The sequence below is a fragment of the Anastrepha ludens genome, unplaced genomic scaffold (genome assembly GCF_028408465.1).
Source record: "Anastrepha ludens isolate Willacy unplaced genomic scaffold, idAnaLude1.1 ptg000050l, whole genome shotgun sequence".
NCBI lineage: Eukaryota > Metazoa > Arthropoda > Insecta > Diptera > Tephritidae > Anastrepha > Anastrepha ludens.
This window is the reverse complement of record NW_026530161.1, coordinates 633-9,299: the sequence shown is the minus strand read 5'-3', so window position 1 is coordinate 9,299 and position 8,667 is coordinate 633. Positions and strand designations below refer to the sequence as shown.

At 20.9% G+C, this 8,667-nt stretch overlaps 3 pseudogenes; all 3 read right to left on the bottom strand.

Moving 5' to 3' along the window:
- Window positions 1–50: 50 nt before the first annotated feature.
- LOC128871523 (NADH-ubiquinone oxidoreductase chain 2-like) lies at window positions 51–1,904 on the bottom strand (annotated as a pseudogene).
- A 2,917-nt stretch (window positions 1,905–4,821) lies between these two features.
- LOC128871524 (cytochrome b-like) lies at window positions 4,822–7,746 on the bottom strand (annotated as a pseudogene).
- LOC128871525 (NADH-ubiquinone oxidoreductase chain 6-like) lies at window positions 4,822–8,235 on the bottom strand (annotated as a pseudogene).
- Between the last annotated feature and the right edge of the window lie 432 nt (window positions 8,236–8,667).

The following is an 8,667-nucleotide window of genomic DNA, read 5'->3' as shown; positions in this document are numbered from 1 at the left end:
CCTAATTCAGTTCGAATTAGAATTCTAAGGGATGTTCCTACTATACCAGCTCATGCTCCAAAAATAAAATATAATGTTCCAATATCTTTATGATTTGTTGAGAATAATCATTGTCGCGATTAAGACAATTAAAATATTCATTAAAGGAAAATAGCTTATTTGAAATGATTAAATGGCTGAAGAATAGGCGATAGATTGTAAATCTATTTATAAGAATAAATTCTTTTTAATCAAAAATTTAGTTATATAAATTTATTCTTATAAATCATAAAATTTATTTGTAAGTAAATTTTACAGATCAATAAGAAGTTTATCTATAAGAATAAATTTTTTATCAAAAAGAATTTATTTTTATAAATTGATAATTAAGAATTTACTAAATAAATAGATTAAACTAAATTTTTAATTTAGGGCTTTATAGTCAATAATGACATTAGACTGCAATTCTAAAGGAGTATAAATATAGTATTACTAAGGCTTAAAAGATTTAACTTATATTTATAGCTTTGAAGGTTATTAGTTTATTTAACTTAAAGCCTTTATTTTATAATAAATTAAAAATGTTTTTATATTTTATAAAATTTTAAATTTTTGATTTAGCTTAGGATGATTAAAAAGTAGTATAGATAATAGATACTAAAATTAATCTAAATGTGGAAATAAAAGATAAGATTATTATACATTTAAATGAAATTTTGTTAATTTGTATATAGTTTGTTCAATTATTTTCATCATAGTTTAGTATAAAAGCAGCGAAACATAAACGTAAATAAAAAAATAATGTGATTAAAGTTATCACAGTTATAATTGTTATGAGAGTATACTGATTATTTAAAACTAATAATTGAATAACTAATCATTTTGGTATAAACCCAATAAATGGTGGGAGTCCTCCTAAGGATAATAAATTTAGAAATAACATAAATTTTAAAATTTTTGAATTAAAAAATGAATTAAATAATTGATTAATATGATACATTTTAAAATTATTAAAGATAAATGTTAAACTAAAGGATAAAAATGTATAAAAACAAAAATAGGTTATTCATATGGATTCGCTAACTTGTATAGCAGCTAGTATTCAACCTAGATGATTAATTGATGAAAATGCTATTAACTTTCGTAAAGATGTTTGATTTAATCCTCCTATTGATCCAATAACTGTTGATAGAATAATAATTGAAAAAATAAAAATATTTTGTTGAATTGTAATATATGATATTAACATAATTGGGGCAATTTTTTGTCATGTTATTAACACTAAAGCGTTTATTCATGATAATCCTTCTATAACGTTAGGGAATCAAAAATGAAAAGGGGCTGCTCCACTTTTTAATAAAAGAGAAGAATAAATAATTATATCATTATATATTGAATTTGATTGTAATATAGGGAAATTATTAAGGTATATTATAATAATAGCAAATAATAAAACAGCAGATGCTATTGCTTGAGTTAAGAAATATTTAAGAGAGGCTTCTGTTGATATTAAGTTGTTATCTCTTATTAGGGGGATAAAAGATAATAAATTAATTTCTAGACCTATTCAAGCTCTTAATCAAGAATTAGATGATACTGTAATTAATGTTCCTGTTATTAAAATAAAAAAAAATATGATTTTAGCAGAATTATTGAAAATTAAAAAGAAAAGGATTAAAACCTTTATAAATGGGGTATGAACCCAGTAGCTTGATTAGCTTATCTTTTTACTAAATAAATAGATTAAACTAATTTGTGATTTATTTTATTATTAGTTTTTATTAATAATTATTTTATGTTTTGGTGTATGATGCACAAAAGTTTTTGATACTTTTAGAAATAGTTTAATTCTATTAAATATAATGAATGTAAATTTATTACATAATTTACCCTATCAAGGTAACCCTTTTCGTCAGGCAATTCATTAAAGGAAAATAGCTTATTTGAAATGAAAAAGGCTGTTTTCATTGAATTTTTTTTTTTTTTTTTTTTTTTAATAGTTAATTTATTGGAAATGGGATAAATTTAATTAAATTTATTTATTTAATTATAATAATTAAATATAGTAAATTAATTATTATAGTATTTTGTAAATCTAGATAATTAAAAATTCCAATATAGACATCTCCGAGAGGTAAAAGTACAACTCATAGATAAATATATAGATGAATATAAAAAATTTAATTTTTATTATTAATTTATACAAATGTCTAACGTTAGATCAAAGTATGTGCCTATAAATGTAATATACAATTCTGCATCTTCTAATTTAAAGGGGTTTTTTAACAAAATTAATAGGCATCTATTAATTAATTAAATATTTATATACATATAGATATTTATTGATTTAACTTAGTATACGTCTTACTATTATAAAATATATTATTTAGGAAAAAAAAATTTTTAAAAATTAAAAAATAAGAGGATTATTTATCAATAAATATTAAAATTTAATAAATATGAAAAAAAAAAAAAAAAAAAAAAAAATTTAGTTTAATCTATTTATTTAGTAAATTCTTAATTATTAATTTAATTTTATTTTGTTATTTAAACTAAATTTTTTATGCTAAATAATTTAAATTAAATATAATTATTTTATATTTATTAGTTTTATTAATTTATTTATATTATTTAAGTTTTATTAATTTATTATATTTAATGAGCTTATTTGAAATGAAAAAGGCTGTTTTCATTGAATTTTTTTTGTAATAAATTTGATTATAGGTTTTATTTTTAGGAAAAATATTAAAATATTTTATTAAAATTTAAATTTATCTATAAATATTTTGTATATAAATAATTACTATTAAGAATTTACTAAATAAATAGATTAAACTAAATTTTTTAATTAGTTTTAGTTATTATTAAGTTAATTAATTAATAATTTATATTTATTGTGTTGATTTTATATAGGCAGTTAAATTCAATGAAAACATTTGAAATGAAAAAGGTTGTTTTCATTGAATTTTTTAATATGAGAAACGGTAAATTTGATTAGGGGTCTTTTTACTTTTAAGGAGGAATTACTAATTAGGATTTATTTTATATAAAAACTAACTGATTTTTTTTTTTAACTTTATTTTGTTAATAATTAAGAATTTACTAAATAAATATTATAGTTAAATTTATTTAATATTTATTTAAAATAAATAATTAATTTATGTTACTAAATAAATAGATTAAACTAAATTTTTTTTTAATTTTTTTTGATTTATTTAATTACTAAAGTTTTATTTTGGCTTATGTTTTTGTTATTGATTTATTTTATATGTAAATTTTTGTGTGAAATTTTATTTATTTTAATAATAACTAAATTTTTTATATTCTCAGTAATTAATTTTATAAATCAAAGAAATTTGGAAGTAGTAATTTTTTATAGTATTGGCTAAATTTGTGCCAGCAGCCGCGGTTATACAAATAATACAAATAAGATATTTTTGGTAAAAGTTAAATTTTATATGAATAAAATATGTATAATTTTATTAGGTGAAATTTTAAAATTATTTATTTTTATTGAATTTTAATTGAAGCTTGTAAATTTTATAAATAAACTAGGATTAGATACCCTATTATTTAAAATGTAATTAATAAATATTAAGGTAGTAATAGTTATGTTCTTGAAACTTAAAAAATTTGGCGGTATTTTAGTCTATTCAGAGGAACCTGTCCTGTAATTGATAATCCACGATGTACCTTACTTAAATTTGTTTTTCAGTTTATATACCGTCGTTATTAGAATATCTTATTAGAGTAATAATTTTCAATAATTTTTATTAGAATTTATATCAGATCAAGGTGTAGCTTATATTTAAGTAGAGATGGGTTACAATAAATTTATTTAAATGGATTTAAATTTGAAATTTTTTTTTGAAAGTGGATTTGATAGTAAAATTTTAAAGATTAAAAATTTGATTTTAGCTCTAAAATATGTACACATCGCCCGTCGCTCTTACTATTAAGATAAGATAAGTCGTAACATAGTAGATGTACCGGAAGGTGCCTCTAGAATGACAATTTAAAGCTTATTAAGTAAAGTATTTCATTTACATTGAAAAGATTTTTGTGCAAATCAATATAAATTGAATTTTAATATTTATTTATTAATTTTTTTTTGTTATTTATATAATCTATTAAAAATAATTATAAAAAATAATGTTTTAGTAAGTTTTAGTGAAAAAATAATTTTAATAATAGTTTATTATGTATTGTGAAAGAATATTGAAATAAATTGAAAAATTTTTAATTAAAAAGAAAATTTAGTTTATTGTACCTTGTGTATCAGGGTTGATCTAATAATTAATAATTATTTATTAATCTCGATTTTATAAGAGTTAATAATTTATTAAAGTTAATGTATCAAAATTATTTTAAATAAATTATTAGAAATGAAATGTTATTCGTTTATAAAGGTATCTAGTTTTTTTAGAAATAAATTTAATTTACAAATTTTTAATTTTTAATTTTTTTTTTTAAAATTAAAAATTTATTAATTTGAATATTTTAAGGGATAAGCTTTAAAATAAAATATTAAAAATTATTGAATAATTTATTTAAAATGTATGTATAGAATTAGCAATCATTTATAAATTTGTTATAAATTATTTTATAATTTATGTTATTTAATTTTGTTTTCATTGAATTTATAAAAATTTTTTTATTAATTTAAAATAAAAAGTAATAATGATTAAATTAGTATATATTTAAGTATTGTTAAAATATTTTATATTGAAAAGTTTATATAAAGAACTCGGCAAATTTTATTTATACTCGCCTGTTTAACAAAAACATGTCTTTTTGAATTATATTTAAAGTCTGACCTGCCCACTGAATAATTTTAAATGGCCGCAGTATTTTGACTGTGCAAAGGTAGCATAATCATTAGTCTTTTAATTGAAGGCTGGTATGAACGGTTGGACGAAGTATAAGCTGTTTCATATAAATTTATAATAGAATTTTATATTTTAGTTAAAAAGCTAAAATTTTATTAAAAGACGAGAAGACCCTATAAATCTTTATATTTAATATAAACTAAATTTTTTTGATTTATTTTATTTTTTTTAATATTAATTATTTTGTTGGGGTGATATTAAAATTTGATGAACTTTTAATTTTTAAAAATCATTAATTTATGAATTATTGATCCATTAATAGTGATTATAAGATTAAGTTACTTTAGGGATAACAGCGTAATTTTTTTTGAGAGTTCATATCGACAAAAAAGTTTGCGACCTCGATGTTGGATTAAGGTATAATTTTGGGTGTAGCCGTTCAAAAATTAAGTCTGTTCGACTTTTAAATCCTTACATGATCTGAGTTCAGACCGGCGTAAGCCAGGTTGGTTTCTATCTTTAATAAATTGTAATATTTTAGTACGAAAGGACCAAATATTAAAATAATTATATTTTGAATAATAGAATATTATTAATATAAGTAAACTATTTTGGCAGATTAGTGCAATAAATTTAGAATTTATTTATGTAGATTATACTACAAATAGTACTTGATTTTTATGGAAATAATTTTATCTTTTGTTGGTAGATTAATTTTGGTAATTTGTGTTTTAGTGAGAGTAGCTTTTTTAACTCTTTTGGAACGTAAAGTATTAGGTTATATTCAGATTCGTAAGGGTCCTAATAAAGTTGGTTTAATAGGGATTCCTCAACCTTTTTGTGATGCAATTAAGTTATTTACTAAGGAACAAACTTACCCTCTTTTATCAAATTATATCTCTTACTATTTTTCTCCTATTTTTTCTTTATTTATTTCTTTAATTGTTTGATTATGTATTCCTTTATTTGTAAAATTGTTTTCTTTTAATTTAGGAATTTTATTTTTTTTGTGTTGTACTAGATTAGGGGTTTATGCTGTTATAGTAGCTGGTTGATCATCTAATTCTAATTATGCTTTATTAGGGGGATTACGAGCTGTTGCTCAAACTATTTCTTATGAAGTTAGAATGGCTTTAGTTTTATTATCTTTTGTTTTTTTAATTGGAAGTTATAATATTTTAGATTTTTTTTATTATCAAAGTTATATTTGATTTGTTGTTATTATATTTCCAGTTAGACTTGTTTGATTTTGTATTTGTTTAGCTGAGACTAATCGAACTCCTTTTGATTTTGCTGAAGGTGAATCTGAATTAGTTTCAGGGTTTAATGTTGAATATAGAAGTGGAGGATTTGCTTTGATTTTTATAGCTGAATATGCTAGAATTTTATTTATAAGTATATTATTTTGTGTAATTTTTTTTGGTTGTGATTTATTTAACTTGCTATTTTATTTGAAATTAGTTTTTATTTCATTTGTTTTTATTTGAGTTCGTGGAACTTTACCTCGGTTTCGTTATGATAAATTAATATATTTAGCTTGAAAGTGTTTTTTACCTTTTTCTTTAAATTATTTATTATTTTTTATTGGAGTTAAATTATTTTTAATATATTATATATTGTTAATTGATTTTAGTAAAGTTAATAGGAAATTTTTGTTCCTATATTATGTTTTCAAAACATATGCTTGTTCAAGCTCATTAACTAATTAATTAAATTATCATCATTTATTAATTAGTGGATTAATAATGTAGTATAAGAAGTAAACTACTGTTAAAATTTGTCCAACTAGTACATAAGGATCTTCTACAGGTCGTGCTCCGATTCATGTTAATAGAATTACAGTAACTACTATAATTCAAAATAGAATTTTATTTACAGGGTAAAATTGGATTCCTCGGAAGTTTCTTAAATGATAGAATGGTAAAATTGCTAGGATTGCAATTGATAAGACTAATGCAATAACTCCTCCTAATTTATTAGGAATAGAACGTAAAATCGCATATGCAAATAGAAAGTATCATTCAGGTTGAATGTGTACTGGTGTTACTAGAGGATTAGCAGGGATGAAATTATCAGGATCTCCTAATAGATAAGGGTTAATTAAAGTTAATAATAGAAGTACTATAATCATAATAATAAATCCTACAATATCCTTGTATGTAAAATATGGATGGAATGGAATTTTATCAATATTGGAATTTAATCCAATTGGATTATTAGATCCTGTTTGATGTAAAAATAATAAATGAATTAATGTTATTGCTAGTACAATAAATGGTAAAATAAAATGAAATGTAAAGAATCGTGTAAGAGTGGCATTATCTACTGCAAATCCTCCTCAGACTCATTGAACTAAATCAATTCCTAAATAAGGAATTGCAGATAATAGATTTGTAATAACTGTGGCTCCTCAGAATGATATTTGTCCTCACGGTAAAACGTAACCTATAAAGGCTGTTGCTATAACTAAAAATAGAATTAGAACACCTACTAATCATGTAGGTGTAAATAAATATGAACCGTAATAAATTCCTCGACCAATATGTAGATAAATGCAAATGAAGAAAAATGATGCACCGTTAGCATGTAAAGTTCGTAATAATCAACCATAATTTACATCTCGACAAATATGATTAACACTATTGAAAGCTAAATTAATATCTGCTGTGTAATGTATAGCTAAGAAAAGTCCTGTTAGAATTTGAATAATTAAACATAATCCTAATAGTGATCCGAAGTTTCATCAGGCTGAAATATTAATTGGGGCTGGAAGATCTACTAGAGCATTATTTGCAATTTTGAATAATGGATGTTGGGTTCGTAAAGGTTTGTTCATTAGTTTAATTTATTAATCGAAGGGGTCCGTGGAATAATTTAGTAATTTTTACTACTGCAATTAATGTAATTAATAAATAATTTATTAATAAAACAGTAATTAAATTTGTTGGGTAATTATATAATTTATGAAGATTTAGAGAATTTTCTTCTGTAAATGTATTTAAATTAATTATAGTTTGTATTTCGTTATTTTGAATGAAAGATGAAATGTATGATTTATCTATAAATCATCTGATATTTATTAATAAAATGAAAATTAATATAAAAGAAAAGGCTGTTTTCATTGAAAGTGAGAATATTTCATTTGATGCTAGGGATGTAACGTAGATGAATAATACTAATACTCCTCCTAGAAAAATTAAAAATAATACATATGAGAATCAGAATCTTTTAGTTATTAATCCAGTTAAAAGACAAATTTGTAATGTTTGAATTAATAATATTAATCCTATTGCTAATGGATGATTTATTTGAATAAAAATGAGACTAGAAATCAATGTTGTTGAGTATAAAGTTAATTGTATAATATCAGGAGGTAGTTTATTTAAAATATTAATTTTGGGGATTAATGAAAAAGTTGTTTCTTTTCTCTTGAAGTTTTAAAAGATTAATTCTTATTTTTGATTTACAAGACCAATGTTTTTGTTAAACTATTAAAACTAATGTTAATATTATTATATTGGGGATTACCTTGTTTTTTAATTTTAATGGGAGTATTTGTTTTTGTTTTTAATCGTAAACATTTATTGTCTATACTTTTAAGATTAGAATATATTGTTTTAAGTTTATTTTTTTTATTATTTATTTATTTAAATTTAATAGATTTTAGAAGATACTTTAGTATAATATTTTTAACTTTTAGTGTTTGTGAAGGGGCTTTGGGTCTTTCAATTTTAGTATCTATAATTCGAACTCATGGAAATGATTATTTTCAATCATTTAATGTATTACAATGTTAAAATTACTTTTTATAATAATTTTTATTATACCTTTTTGTTTTATTATAAATTCATTTTGAACG